Raw genomic sequence first — 23300 nt, 5'->3', positions numbered from 1 at the left:
GCGCTGTCTTTTTTTTAAAGATCTGTTCACACATTTTCATGATTTTTGAAATTAAATTGGAGAAGTGATTTTGGTCACGCCGAAACAGGAAGTGGAGCGATAAAGCGAGTGGGTTTTGCAGCGTGAGATGTTTTCGCTCTAATTTTAAAGTCGAGTGAGATAACGATGTTTGAACGAAAATTTGCTTTCTCGCTAGTGGTTTTTCGTTCACATGCGGCAATTTCACGTTGATTTTACTGTTTCTTCAATTTTTGGATCAGATTTGTTTTCTAACTGGTTTTCCCAATTCATTCATAGTCAGTTCTAGGTCTAGTTTTCTGTTTACTCAATGAAAATTCTTTGAAATGTGAGTCAGGACTTGTCTTGCAATGTTTTTTTTTTGTTCAGACATTTTTGGTGATCGATATATTCATCGTAAAAAAATGTGAGTTGTATCATTAAAAACGTTATCCAGTGTACAATTCGAAATTAAAAAGATTTTTTTTAATTTTGTATTTTTCGAGGAGTTATCGAGGGTTGAAGTTTTGTGTGAACACGGGATATTTGGCATGATTTTGTTCACTTTTAGTGTAATTTTTCTTCAAATTAAGATTTTTTCTATTAAAATAGTAATTCAAAATTACAATTCGCGCCAAAAATTGAATCAATATTGTGTTCCTAATAGACGAAAGGCGAGCAAAAAAGAATAGTTCTGGTCTCACAAGCAAGTTAACTATGAAAAAAACCGAATTCCATTTGAAAGCTCTTTTTTTAAAAACATTTTCAAATTTTTTTAAGTCACCTAGAGAGCAGTCACTTTTCAAATCAAGGTTCCGTTGATCACAACCCCCATTTACAGTCCAATGAAGCCCAATGAACAAAAAAATTGTTTTCAAGGAATCGCTCATGTTTTTTTTGGCTTCGACTGAGTTTTCGAAATTTTAAATGAAATTTTGATTTTCTTTTTGAAGTTTTGCAAAAATTTTGAGTTCCTATGGCCTAGACTCGTTGACTACAAGTCCAATAGGTTTCTTAATGAGCATTAATTGAACCTATCTGGTGCTTTGAGTGGACAGCTAATGGCTGTTGAGATTTTTGAAAAGAAATCCGATAATTTTTTTAACATTAGCCAATCGTAAACTTGTTTTCTATAACTCTAGATCAGTCGCAGTAATGACAGGACTCCTTTCCATCCTTCTACAACTAAGTTTAGGCTAGTTAGCGGTTTTGTCTTCTAATTATTAGTTATAGGACTTCAATGGCACAAGATTTCAAAAAATTTTAAAATTTTTTGATATTTTCGTATTAATTGTTTCTTTTGAAATCATACCGCATTATACCAAAACTGATAGCTCCCATTGGCTCACAGAAGACGTGCAATAGTTTGCAGATAATATTTTTGGAGAAAGACTTATGGTTTAAATGGCCTGGACACTTTCTTATCAAATTTTACCACTGAGTTTTTGGTTTTTGCCTGTGTTTGTTGTTGTTTTCATAGTCAGATTTTTGGTGATGTCTTTTTGAAGCTTGAAAAACCTATGCATGAAAAACACTTCTGACTTCCAGTCAAGGAATATCTGAGCGCATTTACTGACTTTTGTTGAAAGCTATTGAATTTAATGTCTGTTAAGACATTAAAAACAAATTTTCAAAAAATCTAAGATTAACCAGTCATAATTTTTTTTTCGTGATCTTTAAGTCAATCTCGATAAAAACAAGAGCCTCGTCTTTTCTACCTACTGCAACCAGAATTAGTCTGTTTAGCTGTTTTATTTTCTAACTAATGGTTATATGACTTCAATGCAACAAGATTTCAAAAATTTATAAATTTTTGATTACTTTCGTTTTATTGGTTCCTTTTGAAATCGTATAACATTATCACATAATGTTGATAGCGCTCATTGACATAGAGAAGACTCTCAGGGGATCATAGATAAAAATTTTACAGCAAAATTTATGCTTTAAATGACACCGGTACTTCCTTCTCGCACTTTCTACTGAATTTTCTGCTTTGCCATTGTTTGTTGTTATTTTCATAGTCATAATACTTATTGTGATGTCTCATTGATTACCTGTGCATGTCAAACATTCTTTTTCTCCCTTCGAGGCATAGTTGTGGGAATTTTTTGACTTCCGTTGAAAGCTATTGAATTAAGTGGCTGTTAATACTTTGAAATTATTTTTTCAATGTTTTTTTTTTGAAAATTAACCATTGTAAAACATATTTTCGTGAATTGTGTGTTAGCCTCAAGAATGACAGGAGCCCCATCATTTCTACTTCAATCAAAATTTATCTGGTGAGCGGTTTTATCCTCTACCTATTGGCTATATGACTTCAATGCCACCAGATTTCTAATATTTTTTTTTTGCTTTTTTTGTTATTTTCGTATTATTGGTTCCCTTTCCATTCTTTTCACACTATAGGCCAACATTGATAGTGCACATTGGCCTAGAGAAGACGTTCAAGGGATCAAAGAAAAATTTCTCAGAAAACTTACGTTTCAAGTGACACCCACACTTTTTTCTCGAATTTTACTGAATTACCTATTAATGATAAACATTCGATAAATAAGCTTTTAATTGAGAATTAAAAAAGCAATTTTGTCAAAGCAGTCATTTTATAGCGAATAGTCTGAAAGTTAATGGTATTATATATTTTCAAAGGTTTCTCAAACTACATTTCTTAGTTTGTTACTTTCTCTTCGTTTTTGTTAATCTTTTCGTCAACTTGCAACTTATTCTCATAATTGAGAGGTCCTATTCAATTCCTTGTATTTCAAAATTTAACACGTCTTCTGATATTATGCCGTAACTGATGTTTGGTCTGTCGGACAATATGCGTTTCCATAATTGTTTTCTGAGGGGTGTATTTGAGTTTCTTTTTCTTCTTTTAGTACATTCGCTTAAAAACAGATCAAAAATGATTTTCAAAAGCAGCCAAAAGGAACTTATTTACTCTTTCAAAATAATGTTAAATGAGTCAGTATAGATTGAAGTTGAATAAAGGATACATAATTTTCAGATAATAGCTATTAATTTTAATGGCTTCAATAACTTGTGTTTTCGCAATTTGTTTGTCAGTTTTTGAGTTTTACAGCATCTTTAGTCTGTTTCTATGGCGTAGTGTAACCAAAGACAGGTCCCATTGGTTTCATGACGATTTTTTAGTATTTTTATCCTGAATTATTTTGTTCTAAGCTAATATTTTTCAAGACTTTGGAAATTATTTGGTTTTGAAATGATGATTGATTTTCGAATTTCGCCTCATTTTTTCTTCTCTTTTTCGAAGTGTTACCTGGTCTCATTGAGGAAACTTTCCATCCGCTGTATATTTAGGAAAATTAATTTGCTTAATGTAAGCTTTTATCTGATTGCGTTTTGACTAGGTGCTTTTAAAATTAGATATTAAACTTTTGCATATGAAATTTTTTGCTTGAGAGCGCTGCAATGAGGCATGGCATTATGTTATTCAGTTAGTAGTTGTTTGCATAGTCGAAGACTATGCAAACACATTTTCGTCAACTTTAAAGCCATTTCAATCATAAGTTTTTCTCTGAAAATTTTATCTATGAAACATAGATAAAGTTTTCAGAGAAAAGCTTATGGTTGAAATGGCTTCGACACTTTCTTCTCGCAATTTTCTACTGATTTTTTGGGTTTGCCAGTATTTGATATTGTTTGAATAGTCAATGATTGTTTGTAATGTTCTATTTGAGACCAATGAATGACAAATTTCCTTGTCGTCTCATCGTGGTATAATTAAGAGTTTTAATTGGCTTCCCTTGAAAGCTCTTGAAATTAATGGCGTTGATACTACGGGTTTTCTCGAAAAATTCGTGATTTTAATGTATCTGTTTATATTTGTTAATTCTTTGAGGTCATATTGTCAAAAGAGAAGAATTACATTGCTGTTGAAAAAAAATGAAACTAGAAAAGTTTACTGAAACTTTTACTTTTTAATAGCTTCGACACTTTTCTCGCTCAATTTTTTTTTGAAATTGCTATATTTGCTAAATTTTGATTAGTTTAGGCTGCCGTAAAAGGCTGACCACTCTCATAAGCTTTTAATTGAGAATTAAATAAGCAATTTTGTCCAAAGCAGTCAGTTTATAGCGAATTATCTGAAAGTTTATGGTATTATATATTTTCAAAGGTTTCTCAAACTACTTTTCTTCGTTTTTGTTAATCTTTTCGTCAACTTGCAACTTATTCTCATAATTGAGAGGTCCTATTCAATTCCTTGTATTTCAAAATTTAACACGTCTTCTGATATTATGCCGTGACTGATGTTTGGTTTGTCGGACAATATGCGTTTCCATAATTGTTTTGTGAGGGTTGTATTTGAGTTTCTTTTTCTTCTTTTAGTACATTCGCTTAATAACAGATCAAAAAAGATTTTCAATTGCAGCCAAAATGAACTTATTTACTCATTCAAAATAATGTTAAATGAGTCAGTATAGATTGAAGTTGAATAAAGGATACATAATTTTCAGATAATAGCTATTAGTTTTAATGGCTTCAATAACTTGTGTTTTCGCAATTTGTTTGTCAGGTTTTGAGTTTTTCTGCATCTTTAGTCTGTTTCTATGGCGTAGTGTCACCAAAGACAGGTCCCATTGGTTTCATGACAATTTTTTTAGTAATTTTATCCTGAATTATTTTGTTATAAGCTAATATTTTTCAAGACTTTGGAAATTATTTGGTTTCGAAATGATGATTGATTTTCGAACTTCGCCTCATTTTTTCTTCCCTTTTTTGAAGTGTTACCTGGTCTCATTGAGGAAACTTTCCATCCGCTGTATGTTTAGGAAAATTAATTTGTTTTATGTAAGGTTTTATCTGATTGCGTTTTGACTAGGTGCTTTTAAAATTAGATATTGAGTTTTTGCATATGAAATTTTTTGCTTGTGAGCGCTGCAATGAGGCATGGCATTATGTTATTCAGTTAGTAGTTGTTTGCATAGTCGACGACTATGCAAACACTTTTTCGTCATTTTTAAAGCCATTGCAATCATAAGTTTTTCTCTGAAAACTTTATCTATGAAACATAGATAAAGTTTTCAGAGAAAAGCTTATGGTTGAAATGGCTTCGACACTTTCTTCTCGCACTTTTCTACTGATTTTTTGGGTTTGCCTGTATTTGATGTTGTTTGAACAGTCAATGATTGTTTGTAATGTTCTATTTGAGACCAATGAATGACGAATTTCCTTGTCGTCTCATCGTGGCATAATTAAGCGTTTTTATTGGCTTCCCTTGAAAGCTCTTGAATTTAACGGCGTTGATACTACTGGTTTTCTCGAAAAATTCGTGATTTTAATGTATTTGTTTATATTAGTTAATTCTTTGAGGTCATATTGTTAAAAGAGAAGAATTACATTGCTGTTGAAAAATTAAATGAAGCTAGAAAAGTTTACTGAAATGTTTACTTTTTAATAGCTTCGACACTTTTCTCGCTCAATTTTTTTTTTTGAAATTGCTATATTTGCTAAATTTTGATTATTTTAGGCTGCCGTAAAAGGTTGACCACTCTCATAAGCTTTTAATTGAGAATTAAATAAGGAATTTTGTCCAGAGCAGTCAGTTTATAGCGAATAGTCTGAAAGTTTATGGTATTATATATTTTCAAAGGCTTCTCAAACTACTTTTGTTCGTTTTTGTTAATCTTTTCGTCAACTTGCAACTTATTCTCATAATTGAGAGGTCCTATTCAATTCCTTGTATTTCAAAATTTAACACGTCTTCTGATATTATGCCGTGACTGATGTTTGGTTTGTCGGACAATATGCGTTTCCATAATTGTTTTGTGAGGGGTGTATTTGAGTTTCTTTTTCTTCTTTTAGTACATTCGCTTAATAACAGATCAAAAAAGATTTTCAAAAGCAGCCAAAATGAACTTATTTACTCATTCAAAATAATGTTAAATGAGTCAGTATAGATTGAAGTTGAATAAAGGATACATAATTTTCAGATAATAGCTATTAATTTTAATGGCTTCAATAACTTGTGTTTTCGCAATTTGTTTGTCAGGTTTTGAGTTTTTCTGCATCTTTAGTCTGTTTCTATGGCATAGTTTCACCAAAGGCAGGTCCCATTGGTTTCATGACAATTTTTTTAGTAATTTTATCCTGAATTATTTTGTTATAAGCTAATATTTTTCAAGACTTTGGAAATTATTTGGTTTCGAAATGATGATTGATTTTCGAACTTCGCCTCATTCTTTCTTCTCTTTTTTGAAGTGTTACCTGGTCTCATTGAGGAAACTTTCCATCCGCTGTATGTTTAGGAAAATTAATTTGTTTTATGTAAGGTTTTATCTGATTGCGTTTTGACTAGGTGCTTTTAAAATTAGATATTGAGTTTTTACATATGAAATTTTTTGCTTGTGAGCGCTGCAATGAGGCATGGCATTATGTTATTCATTTAGTAGTTGTTTGCATAGTCGACGACTATGCAAACACTTTTTCGTCATTTTTAAAGCCATTGCAATCATAAGTTTTTCTCTGAAAACTTTATCTATGAAACATAGATAAAGTTTTCAGAGAAAAGCTTATGGTTGAAATGGCTTCGACACTTTCTTCTCGCACTTTTCTACTGATTTTTTGGGTTTGCCTGTATTTGATGTTGTTTGAACAGTCAATGATTGTTTGTAATGTTCTATTTGAGGCCAATGAATGACGAATTTCCTTGTCGTCTCATCGTGGCATAATTAAGCGTTTTTATTGGCTTCCCTTGAAAGTTCTTGAATTTAACGGCGTTGATACTACTGGTTTTCTTGAAAAATTTGTGATTTAAATGTATTTGTTTATATTAGTTAATTCTTTGAGGTCATATTGTTAAAAGAGAAGAATTACATTGCTGTTGAAAAATTAAATGAAACTAGAAAAGTTTACTGAAATGTTTACTTTTTAATAGCTTCGACACTTTTCTCGCTCAATTTTTTTTTTTTGAAATTGCTATATTTGCTAAATTTTGATTATTTTAGGCTGCCGTAAAAGGTTGACCACTCTCATAAGCTTTTAATTGAGAATTAAATAAGGAATTTTGTCCAGAGCAGTCAGTTTATAGCGAATAGTCTGAAAGTTTATGGTATTATATATTTTCAAAGGTTTCTCAAACTACTTTTCTTCGTTTTTGTTAATCTTTTCGTCAATTTGCAACTTATTCTCATAATTGAGAGGTCCTATTCAATTCCTTGTATTTCAAAATTTAACACGTCTTCTGATATTATGCAGTAACTGATGTTTGGTTTGTCGGACAATATGCGTTTCCATAATTGTTTTGTGAGGGGTGTAATTGAGTTTCTTTTTCTTCTTTTAGTACATTCGCTTAATAACAGATCAAAAATGATTTTCAAAAGCAGCCAAAATGAACGTATTTACTTTTTCAAAATAATGTTAAAAGAGTCAGTATAGATTGAAGTTGAATAAAGGATACATAATTTTTCGATAATAGCTGTTAATTTTAATGGCTTCAATAACTTGGTGAGCTTAACAGTAAAAAAGTTAAAATAGTTAAAAATAATTGCAATACAATTCAAAAATTAATAAATTATGGAGCAAGAAGGCAATTTTTGGAACAAACATAACACTAGGATAACTCTAAAATCTCTGCAATTTTACTTATTAGCGCTCTTTTACAATTTTTTTTAAAGAACTTCTAAAATTACATCTAATCGTGTAATGAACTCAACCCATTGATTTTTTTAGTTTTAAAATTTCAACGGCCAAGTGTTTCTTTTTGAAAACTTTAAATAGGGGATTCCATATTGAAGCCAACAAAAATCTTTTCGTGACCAATCAGAAGCATAATTTCGATAGAAAATTCTTCCGCATAGGAACTATATTCTTTGGTGTTCGAGGCCGCGCCACCAAAAGAGCCAATTCAAATCAGAGCACGAGCAAATGGAAAAATTTTCATTTCGATTTCTCAAGATTGTATAAGATGTATAAGACCACAAAAATAGAAAAATTCGCTTGTTTTTATCTTAGAAAAACTTCCAACTGCAAGTCTCTAAATTAGCAAAGTAGCCAGCCAGTATAGATCTGCTTTGACCAATTAAATCCAAACAAAAATTTGTAGGCTCAAATTTGAAAAAAAAATCATTTTAATGCTCCTTAAACTCTAATTTTACGTGAGGAAACAGCGAAACGGAAAATCAGCGAGACACTAAAAATTTTTAGCCTTAATTTCATACAAAGACAAACACACCTAAAGATGTTCAGAAATCTCACAAGAAAATGCAATTTTTACTTTTAGATTTGAATGTTTTAGGAAAGAAAATCTTCAATGCACTGTGTTGCTAGCTTCTACATAACCAAAAGATTAAAAAAATTGTTGCCAAAATTCAAAATAAAAAAAATATATGAGATTTGAAATTTTCTATTCGCTGTGATATGACTGGAAGTTGTACAGTCAATATGTACATCCCAAGAGCGCTAATGTGGTGCCGCAAATTTTTTCAGGATACTTATTTCTTGACAAATTCCATATAGTTGTTAGAACATCAATTTGAGAATAATAGGAAATGTTAATGCGGAATAATGGGGGATATTATTAAATCTTTTGGGATATTATTACATACTTCGGGATATTATAATTCTCGCAACAAAGTCAAAAAGATCTTGATTGAATGTAATTTTTAAATTTAATTATCAATGGTGCTACATTGAATTTATACTGTTAAAATATGCGTTCCAACTTCTTATCAAACTTACTTTTAAATTTGGTTGTTTGATCTTTTCAATTCATCATTATTAAATTTGACAGAGTGACAACGTTAATAGCCGTTTGCACTTTCTTAAACCACGTTATCAGGAAAACTTAAAAAGAAATTATTATCAGTGTTGGAGAGAGAAATTATCATCAGTGTTGGAGTTTTAGCCTATCAGTTTGCTGCATGACTATCAGTTTCCAGCCCAATACAATTGTTAAGATGCAGCATTCCAAAGTTTTCCAAGTTAATGGCCAATTTTGTTGGACGGTACATGAATTGAGAGTGGACAAAACAGATCTGTTAAATTCAACTTCTTATAGCATTATTATCTATTGAAGACTTCTTTTGGATCACAGGAAGTAGTTCTAATTTTTGTGCTAGCTAATGCAATAAGCTGAATAGCTTATTGCATGATCACATTGTTCACTTTGACTTCCTTATTTCAAAAACACACTTCTTTAACGTCTCAACTTCATATTCTAATGAATTGTAGTTGTGAACTTGTGGTAATGTCCAACGTAAAAAGTCCGTTAAAAGGTTATTTTTCACATGCTAGGCCTCCTTACCACCTTCAATGACAACACCCTCCCCCCCCCCCCCCCACTAAAAACACCCTCTTTGTCACCTCCCCTGCAAACCTCTCCATCTACCGACTCCTCCCTCCCTGCCGCCTAGCCTCATCCCCTTTTCTGAACTACTCGCCACCCTCTGCCTTTTTTTAAATCATTCTTTTAACGTACCATTTGTGCTATGATGTTTCTGTATCACATGTGTCAGCTTTTGTAGTTCTTTTGGTTTTCTATTACGTCCTTGCTTGTTTCTTCTGTTGTTGTTTTTTCTCATTGGTGGATAGAGGATTTTGCGCGAGTGTTTCCATAACTTTGTAACAAAATCGATCTGTCTAAAAGTAACAAGAATTTTTTTATTTCAATAATTGAATTCAAAATGGCCTAAAGATACAAAAATTCACGGATACTTACCGTTGCTATAAGCATGAAAATTTATAGAAACGTCTAAATATAGATAAACTGATATTGGTTACTTTACACCTTAAGTATGAACAAGTTTTTCCCCTTGCTGTATACGGCAAGTATTAGTGCAGTTTTTTGCACTTAGCACATTGTTCTCCTAACCTGAGAACGTGTGATTGATATCTACAGGGAGGATCATTGAGTTAACTTTAACTATTCTAACCTTTATCATAAAAACTGAAAAATATTGTAAGAAGTTTTGACTCCGGTTTTTTAATGTTAAAATTTAGAGCGATGCATCAAAAACGAAAATACAGCTAAAAATTACCCAAGCAAAAGCATTTTGTAGTGATAATTTTAATTGCTTTCATGGTATTGTCTGTAACCTTTATTCATGATTTTTCCCCGCCATTTCTTCAAAAATGGTACTTCTTCTGACAAGAAATGTGTGCTTGCGTCAACTGGTACTGACTGCAAGCAAGAAGAAAAGACTTCAATTGTAACAGCTGGGAGAAACTTGAAAACAAAATGCGTTGCAAAGCTCATTTCCATTAGGTTATTCATGAAGGGTGTATATTTGATGAAAAATTTTGGGCGATAATTGAAAAGTTCCTACGCTCAACCAAAACTTGGAGCCTTCGAGAACCGATGTCATATACGGATCACCAAAAACTAAAATACGCTCATGGTCATCTTTTCCGCTGTCATACTGCGAAAACTCTTGAAACGTATCGGGTATATCAATATGCCGGTCCGATGGTTCATGAATTGACATTGTTTGTATATTCTTTCTCAAACGCTGCAAGGTTTGAACTAAATTTGGTTTTGACGGCAACGCATACTGGGTGGAAAGAACCTCAGCTACTGGTAAAATTACGGAAGCTACGGCCGCTGCGGGCGTTAGGTTTTCACTCAGGGCTTTGATCTCTTTTATAACTTTTCGTGTGGGCGGCTTTCCAATCGAAGCATTACGATTGTGCTCAGCGTTTACGCGAATAAGTTGGTCATTTTGTGTAAAAGGGGAAACGCTGCACTTATAGCTTTGATATTTCGAACAATTCCAGGCAGTGGTAAACTTATTTATAGGACACTGTTTTTGACTGATCACTTTAGTCACCTCTTTTTGTTCACCGTAAATGACAGACAGAGGCGGCCTTGTTTTAATTATTGTTATCTTCTTTTTCTATTGTGTTGGTTTTAAACAGATCGAATAAGTTGCCGTTGAAGAAGTTTGAATCTTTTTGTACGTCTGATTTGTTATCTATCAGATGAAAACAGTTTGTTAACCTAAAAAATATCCGTTAGTGTTTATTTCTGACGATCATGAATTTTCTGCATTGAACTCGAGGATTTTTGATAGCATGTGGTTTGTTTGTCTTGCTTTTCTTGACAAAAACCTGTGCTAGCCTTGGGGGGACTGTGGGTGGTCGAAGTTGCTCTCCATTGTTTTCATTGCGGTTTTTGATTGTCACGGTAGCTTTTCTGTGTTATGATGTACGCGATGACTTGTTGGAGTTCAGATGACTGGCAGAATGCCGGTCATATCAAAATGCCGGTCCGATGGTTCATGAATTGACATTGTTTGTATATTCTTTCTCAAACGCTGCAAGGTTTGTACTAAATTTGGTTTTGACGGCAACGCATACTGGGTGGAAAGAACGTCAGTTACTGGTAAAATTACGGAAGCTACGGCCGCTGCGGGCGTTAGGTTTTCACTCAGGGCTTTGATCTCTTTTATAACTTTTCGTGTGGCCGGCTTTCCAATCGAAGCATTATGATTGTGCTCAGCGTTTACGCGAATAAGTTGGTCATTTTGTGTAAAAGGGGAAACTCTGCACTTATAGCTTTAATATTTCGAACAATTCCAGGCAGTGGTAAACTTATTTATTCTTTTAACATAAAGCTCATGACCTTCTACAACCAACATTTCTTTGTTTTTGGAAGAAATAGTAGACTCGAAATCGGCAGCTTTGAATCTATTGTAAAGTACCTTGAATTCCAATTTTGGACTGAAAAACATACAGTTGCACAGATCAGTTGTTTCAATTGGAGGAAATATCTTTGCCAACATCTAAAACCTGATATAGGTAAACTTCGAGGAAAATGCTAAAACATTTATAAGATAAAAACACTTTTGCTTTATCTTTGATCTCCACAAAAAAATTTTTGTAGTATACAGAAAGTAGAATAACAAGAAATATTTGTTTTCGATTTAAAATGCCCAACAGTCTTCTTGTAGTAGATTACCCAAACACATGAAAAATGGAAAAAATAAACACCAATTTTTTTCAAGAACTAAAATAGTCAACAGTATGCCCAATACTCTTTTCTGATGGTTTTGGTTAGTTTTTCTGCACTAAAAACGTTAGGCAAAATCTATTGGGCTGGTTACGTAAAGAAGTTGATTTAACAACGTTTCGTTTGAAGTTTTTATTTGCGGTTAAACGTAGCTTGCTTCTGCAGTTTTCTCTACCAAACTCAAGCATCACTTTTCATAACTTCCTGAGTTTTGTCAATTGATGGCCAACATATTACAGGGGCATAAAGGGGGCCGAATAGTAAAAAAAAGTAGACCAACGAGTTGCTTGTGTTGCCAACAAGTTCAATGGGAACATTATTATAATCATTGATGAAAATGCTGCTAAACAATTGTTGACTATTGAGGAGCATATTAGATTGTCAAAAATGCATTATGAAAATTCAGATCAACAGTAAGATGAACTTTGAAAATCACGAACAATTGTTTAAGCTACCACATGCTTAGCAGTACAAAATCATTTTTATAATTGTTACATAATTATTGTTCAGACCCCACTTTTGGGGGAAGAAACTATATATTCAAATAGGTTTTTTTACAATTCAAAGAATTTGAATTGTATTGGGGCGCTGTCTTTTTTTACTACTCAAAGAATTTGAATTGTATTGAGGCGCTGTCTTTTTTACAATTCAAAGATTTTGAATTTTATTGGGTCGCGTTCTTTTTTATTATTCAAAGATTTTGAATTGTATTGGAGTGATGTCTTTTTTTAAGATCTGTTCACACATTTTCATGATTTTTGAAGTCAAATTGGAGTAGTGATTTTGGTCACGCCGAAACAGGAAGCGGAGCAAAAAAACAAGTGGTTCTGAGGCGTGAAATTTTTTTGCTCTAAATTAAAAGTAGAGTGAGAAAACAGTGTTTTTATCAAAAGTTTGCTTTCTCGCTAGTGGTTTTTTGTTCAGATGCGGCAATTTCACGTCAATTTTTACTGTTTTTTCAATTTTTTGGATCGTATTTTTCTCTAAATGGTTTTACCAATCCATTAAAGTCCGTTCTAAGTCTATTTTTCTGTCTACTCAAGGAACATTATTTGAGTTGTTCGTCAGGACTTGTCCTGCAATGTTTTTTTTGTTCAGACAATTTTGGCCCATTGATATATTCATCGTATAGAAATGTGATTGGTATCATTAAAAAGCTCGTCCAGTGTAGAAATTGAATTTAAAAAGATTTTTTTTGAACTTTATATATTTCGAGGAGATATCGAGGATCGAGATTTTCGTGTGATTACGGGATATTTGGCATGATTTTGTTCTATATTAGTGTAATTTTTCTTCAAATTAAGATTTTTTCTTTTAACACAGTAAATCAAAATCTGGCCAAAAAGAAAATCAGTATTATGTTCCTAATAAACGAAAGGCGCTAAAAAAGAATAGTTCTGGTCTCATAGGGAAGTGTACTATGAAAAAAAAACTCGAAATCTATTTGAGAGCTTTTTTTAGAAAAGTTTATGTTTTTTTTGTTTATTCAAATCACCTAGAGACCAGTCACTTTTCAAAACAATTTTTCGTTGATCGCAACCCCCATTTACAGTCCAATGAAGCCCAATGAACAAAAAAATTGTTTTCAAGGAATCGCTCATGTTTTTTTTGGCTTCGACTGAGTTTTCGAAATTTTAAATGAAATTTTGATTTTCTTTTTAAAGTTTCGCAAAAATTTTGAGTTCCTATGGCCTAGTTTCGTTGACTACAAGTCCAATAGGTTTCTTAATGAGCATTAATTGAACCTATCTGGTGCTTTGAGTGGACAGCTAATGGCTGTTGAGATTTTTGAAAATAAATCCGATAATTTTTTAACATTAGCCAATCGTAAACTTGTTTTCTATAACTCTACATCAGTCGCAGTAAGGACAGGACTCCTTTCCATCCTTCTACAACTACGTTTAGGCTAGTTAGCGGTTTTGTCTTCTAATTATTAGTTATAGGACTTCAATGGCACAAGATTTCAAAAAATTTTAAATTTTTTTGATATTTTCGTATTAATTGTTTCTTTTGAAGTCATACCGCATTATACCAAAACTGATAGCTCCCATTGGCTCACAGAAGATGTCCAATGGTTTGCAGATAAAATTTTCAGAGAAAGACTTAGGTTTAAATGGCCTGGACACTTTCTTATGAAATTTTACCACTGAGCTTTGGTTTTTGCCTGTGTTTGTTGTTGTTTTCATAGTCAGATTTTTGGTGATGTCTTTTTGATGCTTGAAAAACCTATGCATGAAAAACTTTTTTGACTTCCAGTCAAGGCATATCTGAGCGTATTTACTGACTTCTGTTGAAAGCTATTGAATTTAATGTCTGTTAAGACATTAAAAACAAATTTTCAAAAAATCTAATGTTAACCAGTCATAATTTTTTTTAGTGATCTTTAAGTCAATCTCGATAACGACAAGAACCCCGTCCTTTCTACCTACTGCAACCAGAATTAGTCTGTTGAGCTGTTTTATTTTCTAACGAATGGTTATATGACTTCAATGCAACAAGATTTCAAAAATTTATTAAGTTTTGAAGACTTTCGTTTTATTGGTTCCTTTGGAAATCTTATCACATTTTGACATAATTTTGATAGTGCTCTTTGACATAAAGAAGAAATTAGAAAGACCATAGATGAAGTTTTTGCAGAAAAACTAACGCTTTAAATGACACCGGCACTTTTTTCTCGCTTTTCTACTGACTTTTTTGTTTTTGCCTTTATTTGTTGTTGTTGTTGTTATCATAGTCATTTTATTAATTGTGATGTCTCATTGATAACCTATGCATGTCAAACATCCCTGTCCTCCCTTCGAGGCATGGCTGAGCGTATTTATTGACTTCCACCATTGGAAGCCATTGAAATTACTGTCTGTTAAGACTTTGAAAATTAATCAACATTAAACTTTCTTTTTCGCGAACTGCAAATCAGTCTCTGCAATTACAGGTCTTTTTTCTTTTTTTAATGAAAATTTATCCATTTATAGACTAATTCTTCTAACTATTGGTTTTAAGACTTCAAGGCACGAGCTTTCATAATTTTTTTTTGAGTTTTTATTCGTAATTTTGGTACTTCTTCAAAATCTTATTGCTTAACCCTAGAATTGATAGTTCTTATTGGCTAAAAAAGATGTGCAATAGATCATAGATAAAGTATTCAGAGAAAAGCTTCTGGTTTGAATGACTTCCAAAATTTCTTATCGCAGTTTTCTACTGATTTTTCGGATTTTGCCTGTATTTGTTGTTGTTTTCATATTCAATAACTTTTTTTAATGTGTTACTGATGACTTGTTGCCTTACGATTGACAAACATCCCTGTTGATTTGTTGTCTCATTGAGGGATAATTTAGCGTATTTATTGGCTTCCGCTGAAAGCTATTGAATTTAACGCCGTTGATGCTACCGGTTTTCTGGAAAATTTCGTGGTTTTGATGTATTTGTTCATATTTGTTGATTTTTGAAATCACATTGTTTAAAAAATTAAAACCCTATTGCCATTTAAAATCAATCTAGAATAGAAAAAAATATATTTAAAAGTTCATTTTCTAATAGCTTCGACACCTTTCTCGCTCAATTTTTTTTTTAGTTTGCAATTTGTCATTTTTTTTTACTCTTTAGGTCTTTAGGTAGCTGTAAATTGGTGACCGGTATCAGGTGCTTGTAATTGAAGATTGATTAAATGATGTTATTCAAAGCAGTGAGTTTATTTTAACGGTCTTAAGGTTTATGATATTTTACATTTTCGATGATTTTTCAAACCCTTCAGTTTTGTTGTTCTTTTATTGTCTTCTATAACTTGAAAAAGCTATTTGAACATTAATCAATCTAAAACATTTTTTCGTGAGCTTTGCGTGAGTCTCGAGAATGACAGGAGCCCCTTCTTTCCTTTTTTTCTGTTTCGATCAAAATTTATCTAGTTAGCGGTTTTGTTTTCTACCTAATGGCTAAGTGATTTCATTGCTACCAGATGTCTTTTTTTTTGCTTTTTTGATATTTTTGTATTACTGGTTCCTTTCAAATCTTTTCACATTATAACCTAATATTGATAGTGTCCAAAGTCCTAGAGCAGACGTTTAATGACAAGCTTTCAGAGACAAGCTTATGTTTTGAATGACTTCCAAACTTTCTTATCGCAGTTTTCTACTGAATTTTTGGATTTTGGCTGTATTTGTTGTTGTTTTCATAGTTAATAACTTGTTCTAATGTATTACTCATGACTTGTCGTCTTACAATTGACAAACATCCCTGTTGTCTCATCGAGGCATAAGTTAGCATATTTATTGGCTTCTGCTGAAAGCTATTGAATATAATGTCGTTGATGCTACGGGTTGTCTGAAAAATTTCGTGGTTTTGACGTATTTGTTCATAAATCACATTATATCCTAATATTGATAGCGCCCAATGGCCTCGAGAAGACGTTTAATGGATCATAGATGCAGTTTTCAGAGAAAAACTTATGCTGTAAGTGACACCGACAATTTCTTTTCGAATTTCACTGAATTTTTGTTTTTTGCCTGTATATGTTGTTCTTTTCATAGCCATAAGACTTATTTCGACGTCTTACCAATTACCTATGAATGATAAACATTCGTGCCCTCCCATCGAGGCATAACTGAGCGTATTGAAAACTGAGCGTATTGGCATGCGTTGAAAACTGTTAAAATCAAGGGCTGTAAAGTAATAGAAAATAATTCTTCGAATTACTTTTTTGAACATTAACCAATCGTAAGTTTTTTTCCTTGAACGGTAAGTCAATCGGAGTAAGAACAAGACGCGTTCATTTCAACGGCACCCATTATTATTCTGGTTGGTGATTTTATCTTCTAACTATTGGTTTTATGTCTTCAATGCATGAGTTTTCATAATTTTTTATAAAAAAATTGTTGCGATTTTTTTCGTATTTTGTTTCCTTTTAAAATCTTATCATTTTATCGCGAAGTTGATAGTTCTTATTGGTTTAGAGAAGACGTTCAAAGGATCATAGATAATCATAGATGAGTTTTCAGAGAAAAGCTTTTGGTTGAAAAAGCTTCGACAATTTCTTCTCGCATTTTTCTACTGAATTTTTGGATTTTGGCTGTATTTGTTGTTGTTTTCATAGTCAATAACTTTTTGTAATGTGTTACTCATGACTTGTCGTCTTACGATTAACAAACATCCCTGTTGTTTCATCGAGGCATAAGTTAGCGTGTTTATTGGGTTCCGCTGAAGGCTATTGAATTTAATGTCGTTGATGCTACGGGTTTTCTGAAAAATTTCGTGGTTTTGATGTATTTGTTCATATTTGTTGATTTTTGAAGTCCTATTGTTTAAAAAAATTAAAAACCTATTGCTGTTTAAAATCATTTGAGAATAGAAAAAAATATATTTAAAAGTTCATTTTCTAATAGCTTCGACACCTTTCTCGCTCAATTTTTTTTGAGTTTGCAATCTTTCATTTTTTTTTACTCTTTAGGTATTTAGGTAGCTGTAAATTGGTGACCGGTCTCAGGTGCTTGTAATTCAAGATAGAGTAAATGATGTTATCCAAAGCAGTGAGTTTATTTTTAATAGTCTTAAGGTTTATGATATTTTACATATTCGATGATTTATCAAACTCTTCAGTTTATGTTGATCTTTTTTTGACTTCTATAACTTGAAAAAAAGCTATTTGAACATTAATCAGTCTAAAACTTAATTTCGTGAAATTTGCGTGAGTCTCAAGAATGACAGGAGCCCCTTGTTTTCTATTTCAATCAAAATTTGTCTAATTAGCGGTTTTATCTTCTACCTAATTGCTATGTGAATTCAATGCCACCAGATTTCTACTTTTTTTTGCTTCTTTGATATTTTCGTATTATTGGTTCCTTTTCAAATCTTTTCACATTATACCCTTATATTGATAGTGCCCATTGGCCTAGAGAAGGCGTTTAGTGGATCACAGATGCAGTTTTCAGAGAAAAATTATTGTTTAAGTGACACCGACAAATTCTTCTCGAATTTTACTGAATTTTTGGTTTTTGCCTGTATATGTTGTTGTTTTCATAACCATAAGACTTATTGCGACGTCTTACTGATAATCTATGAATTCTCAACATTCTTGCCCTCCCATCGAGGCATAACTGAGAGTATTTTTTGACATGCGTTGAAAACTATTAAAATCAATGGCTGTAAAGTAATAGAAAATAATTTTTCGAATTACTTGTTTGAACATTAAACAATCGTAAGATTTTTTCCTTGAACGGTAAGTCAATCGGAGTAAAGACAAGACGCGTTCATTTCTACTGAACCCAAATTTATTCTGGTTAGTGGTTTTATCTTCTAACTATTGGTTTTATGACTTCAATGCATGAGTTTTCATAATTTTTTATAAAAAAGGGGTTGTGATTTTTTTCCTATTTTGTTTCATTTTGAAATCTTATCATTTTATTGCAATATTGATAGTTCCTATGGGCATAGAGATGACGTTCAATGGATCATAGATAATCATAGATAAAGTTTTCAGAGAAAAGCTTATGGTTGAATTGGCTTCGACAATTTCTTGTCGCATTTTTCTACTGATTTTTTGGGTTTTGCCTGTATTTGCTGTTGTTTGCAATTGCTGGTTGTAATGTTCTATTTATGACCTATGAATAGCGAATTGCCTTGTTGTCTAATCGTGGCATAATTGAGCGTTTTTATTGGCTTCCGTTGAATGCCATTGAATTTAATGGCGTTGATACTACGGGTTTCCCCAAAAACTTCGTGATTTTAACGTATCTGTTCATATTTGTTATTTTTTTGAAGTCCTACTGTTAAAAGAGAAGAATCACATTGCTCTTGAAAAACTAAATGAAAATGGAAAAGTTTTTACTGAAAAGTTCACTTTTTAATGGCTGCGACACTTTTCTCGCTCAATTTTTTTTGAAATTACCAATTTAGCTGGCTTTTATTTCTATAGGCAGCCGTAAAATAATGACCGATCTCATAAGCTTTTAATTGTGGATTAATTGAGTTATTTTATCCAAACCAGTCAGTTCGGTTTATAGCGAATAGTCTTGAAGTTTATGGTATTATATATTTTCAAAGTTTTTCAAGCCTCTTATCTTCTTTTTTGTTGTTTTATTCGTCAACTTGTCATTTATTCTCATCATTGAGAGGTCCCATTCAATTCTTTGTTTTTCAAAATTTAACATGCCTACTGATATTTTGTCTTAACTGATGTTTTGTTTGTCGGACAATATGCGTTTTGTGAGGGGTGTTTTGTGAGGGGTGTATTTGACTTTCTTTTTCTCCTTTTAGTACATTCGCTTACTAACAGATCCCAATGTTTTTCAAATGCGGCCAGAATGAACTTCTTTATTCTTTCGAAATATTTTTAGCTGAATCATTATAATTTGAAATTGAATAAGAGATGCATAATTTTCAGGTTATAGCTATTGATTTTATTGGCTTCAATTATTTGTGTTTATCGCAAACTGTTTGTAATTTTTGAGTTTTTCTGCAACTTTAGTCTGTTCCTGTGGCTTAGTGTAACCAAAAAAAGGTCCCAATGGTTTCATTTATCCTGAATTGTTTTATTATAAGCTAAAAATTTTTAAGACTTTTGCAATTATTGGTTTTAAAATGTTGATTGATTTTTGAATTTTGCCTGATTTTTTCTTCTCTTTTTCGAATTGTTACCTGGTCTCATTAGGGAAACTTTCCATCCGCTGTATAGTTAGGAAAATTAAATTGGTACAGGTAAGGTTTTATCTGATTGCATTTTGACGTTGTTAGTAGGTATTTAAAATTAGATATTGATTTTTTGCATGTGAAATTTTGAGCGCTGTAATGAGTTATGGCATTATGTTATTCAATTTGTAGTTAGGTTAGGTTAGTAGTTAGACTTGAATCTCACGATTTTCTTAAACTCGAATATCTATTTTTGTTATCTCTTCATTTGGATAACAATTAAGTAAAAAAAAGGTAGATGAGCTTGGGTCGAAACATTATGTGCAAACGAACATTAACGAGCATCCTTGTTAGATTAAAAATTACAAAATTTCCGTCTTGTCTATATCAGAAGAATAGTTTTATTTACCAAAACTAAATACCTTTATAACTTTAATTATCAGAAAGATAAGGTTTTAATTTCCGAAACTAATTACGTTCACAATTTTCGCTGTTACAAGAAATGACAACTCACGTTAAAAAGTGATCACTTTTGTATAGGCTTGAAAAATGAGCAATCGGAAAATTCGAATAAACGAAAAGAAAAATCACAGTCTGATTTTTAAAATTCTGGGTCCAATTCAAGAAGTAAAAGAAAGTTTTTTGTGCCTATTATCACTGTTTTTGAGATTAACATTAAAAAGTTAAAATAGTTTTTAAGAAATTGCAATACAAATCAAAAATTAAAAAAATTGGGAGCCATAAGACAATTTCTAGAACAAAAATAGAACACTAGGTTTTCTTTGCAATTTTTCTTATTAGCGCTCTTTCAGCTCCAAAAAAAGATCAGCTGGTCGCAACAGACAGAAACAACAAAACTGTTGACCATTGTCTGATAATAACTTTTTTGCTATCCCAAATCTTGCAAAGACTTGACTCAAATACACCTTCACTGTTTGTGAATTCTATTTCCCGCTGGGAAAGCTTCTATCCAGCCCGATCCTGTGTGTACTTTTACTCTGATAATTATTACCTTGGTCCTTAACGGTCCTTATAAAATAAACGGCATTGGTCCTTATAAGATATTACTTTGCTCCTTAATGTAAAACCAGTTTATATGGAGTCTTTCCTAAACTTCTGCTTCTGGCCAATGAGATACTGTTTCCCTCATGCTAGGCCTGTTTTCTTGGCATTACTTACATTTATTAAAATTTCGAAGAACATCAGAACATCTTGACTGATGCCGAGCCACCATGCTATCATCCGGACTGTTGTTTCGGTTGCATTTTTCACTGAGTGTGTCTCATGCGCTTTGACTATCACCACATGTCTTAGTTCGGGTGGAATAAAAAGCACAACTCCTCGAAAGATGATTCCGTGTTGGATAGTCAATGTGTCTTTCTGTTGTTCGAATACTTTCTCTGCTTCTGAGCACTGTCTCCAGTTTCCGCTTTTTATTCGCTCGATGACATCTTGGAAGAGTCAATTTGATCCCAGTTCAGTTGCAATGTCTGACTGGGTCACCAGGTCGGATTGGACAAAATAGATACTGTTGAGAGCAAAGCAGACCCGGTCATTGTCGTCGTCATCAAAATCTGGTCTGCTCAAAGCATCGGCGTGGGGGAATCTAGTCTCCGGGTGTATATTACTGCTTGAAGTGGAATCCCATCAACGCTATGGCCCGTCTCTTGATTCTTGCTGATGCAGTACTAGGAATTTTGTCGTCTGGTGCACAGAGAGATTTGAGAGGTTTGTGGTTGTCTGTATGGTGAACCTTCTCCTTTTGAGCAGGAATTGTTTCAGTCTTGTGACCACAAATTGCACGTGCTCTGGCTCCATACTGTAGTAATTTTTTCCGCTTTTGACAGCTTTCTTGAGGCGTAGATTACAGGATGTTTCTACTGTGAGATGACCCCGCCGATTGCTTTTCATGGATGACCCCGCCGATCCATTTTCATGGATGTTTCTTTCGTCAAGCTGTAAAACTAAAGTAGTTGGTTAGCACATATTTGGTTTTTTTAAGCTTTCGAAAACGTTCTGATATTCTATTTTCCATCTGAAGTCGTCTTTTCAAATTTTATTTACAGGTAACATTTTTGTAGCGAAATCTGGTATCATTCGTCCATAAAGTTTCGCTATGCAGACAAAAGACTCTAGTTGTTTCATATTTGATGGTCGTCTTGAAATTTTGATTTTCTCAACTTGTTTAGAATACTCTGATGATGCCTTCTTGTGGTATTATGTCTCACCCAAGCAGTCCAAACTCTTTGTCGAATTGCACAACTGCAACTTGTTGTTGCACATACTTACTTCCATTCAACTCAACATCACATGTTAGTGATCGCAGAAGCGTCAGTTGGTGACCATCATTGGCCTCAAGAGGTCTGATTTTCACATTTAACTGAGGTTTACAAAGCTCAGTCCAGATGAAAGATGATGTCACAGTACAATCAGCACCGGTATCAACATGCTTTTATGTTTTATGGTCTTTAATTGTAATGCACTCCCATGTCGCTATCATGTTAAACACATTTTTTGTATATTGTACATTCCCATCTCCATTTCGAAAGATTTTTGACCAGACAACTTACTCTCCTCGCAGAAGTTGTTGTGCTGGAGGGACTTGCCTGACCTACACTGGGTTTTACTTTTGCACATTTTCGCAAAGTACCCCACCTTCTCACAGATGTTATCTTTCTTGTTAGAAGCCGGACACCGCTTGCTACTGTGTGATTTACCTCCACATTTATTACACAACCTTTGTCTTTACTACCGGTTAATTTTCTTACTCGGTTACTTTTTTGAAGTTGTATCCCAATTCTTCCTACACCATAACTGGTTTATTGCCTGTTGAAGAAATTGCAAAACCCATTTCTTGACTTCTGAATTGTAGGCTTTCTGTAATTTCAGTAAGAGTCATCGTTGGTTCAGCGTTGTTGCCGTCTAATATTCTTAATTTTGCCTCAGAGATAGATTTTATATTTACCGTCTCTTCCTCGGGATTGGTCACTGTTTTTAGTGTCTGGAAGTCTCGATAGCGTGCTTCTTCTCTTAGCTGAATTCAAAATGGCCCAAAGGAACAAAAATTCACAGATAATTATAGTTGCTATCGGCATGAAAGTTTACAGAACCATCTAGATATAGATAAACTGATATTGGTTACTTTACACCTTAAGTATACGGCAAGCATTAGTGCAGTTTTTTGCACTGAGCACATTGTTCTCCTAACCTGAGAACGTGTCATTGATATCTACAGGGAGGATCATTGAGTTGGTTTATGGCCATCACTGATTGTGGGAAGGTCGAGTTAATCGCTCAGATTTATGGTTTATGTACATTGATAAACTTGTGGTATGAACAAATTTGAAACAACGATACGGTTCAAATTAACAGCAATTAAATAAATTTACCTCAGCAACATCAAGTAAGAAAATTAGTGTGTAGCGAAATTTTAACTTAAACTCTAAGTTCTGATATTCGCGATATATCGCACATTGCAAAATGCACAAAAACGTGATCTATTCTGCCAATAATCAAGGCAAAGAAGTATTTTTGATAACCTAATTCAGATGATTTCCGTGTTCCCCCCTCCCAGTTTAATAGCTCCATATTTTTTGAAACCCCCCCCCCGACGCACGTTTCATATTTTTACGTAATGATTTACTACGTAATGGCACGTGCTCCGTAAGTGTGGGGGGGGGTGAAAAACGTGCGTGCTGGGGGCAAAAACGGAGAAAGGCAG

General features: G+C 33.0%; 2 protein-coding genes across 2 annotated transcripts in view; one reads left to right on the top strand and one right to left on the bottom strand.

Annotated features, from left to right (window-relative positions):
• Nucleotides 1-23300, bottom strand: part of LOC142336073 (uncharacterized) — a 482576-nt gene that overhangs the window by 392575 nt on the left and 66701 nt on the right. The gene's annotated exons all lie outside the window — the stretch shown is intronic.
• LOC142336947 (uncharacterized) overlaps nucleotides 1-23300 on the top strand; it is a 68172-nt gene that overhangs the window by 22730 nt on the left and 22142 nt on the right. The gene's annotated exons all lie outside the window — the stretch shown is intronic.

Source organism: Convolutriloba macropyga, chromosome 3 (genome assembly GCF_964194025.1).
Source record: "Convolutriloba macropyga chromosome 3, txConMacr16.3, whole genome shotgun sequence".
NCBI lineage: Eukaryota > Metazoa > Xenacoelomorpha > Acoela > Convolutidae > Convolutriloba > Convolutriloba macropyga.
This window is presented reverse-complemented; position numbering and strand designations above follow the sequence as displayed.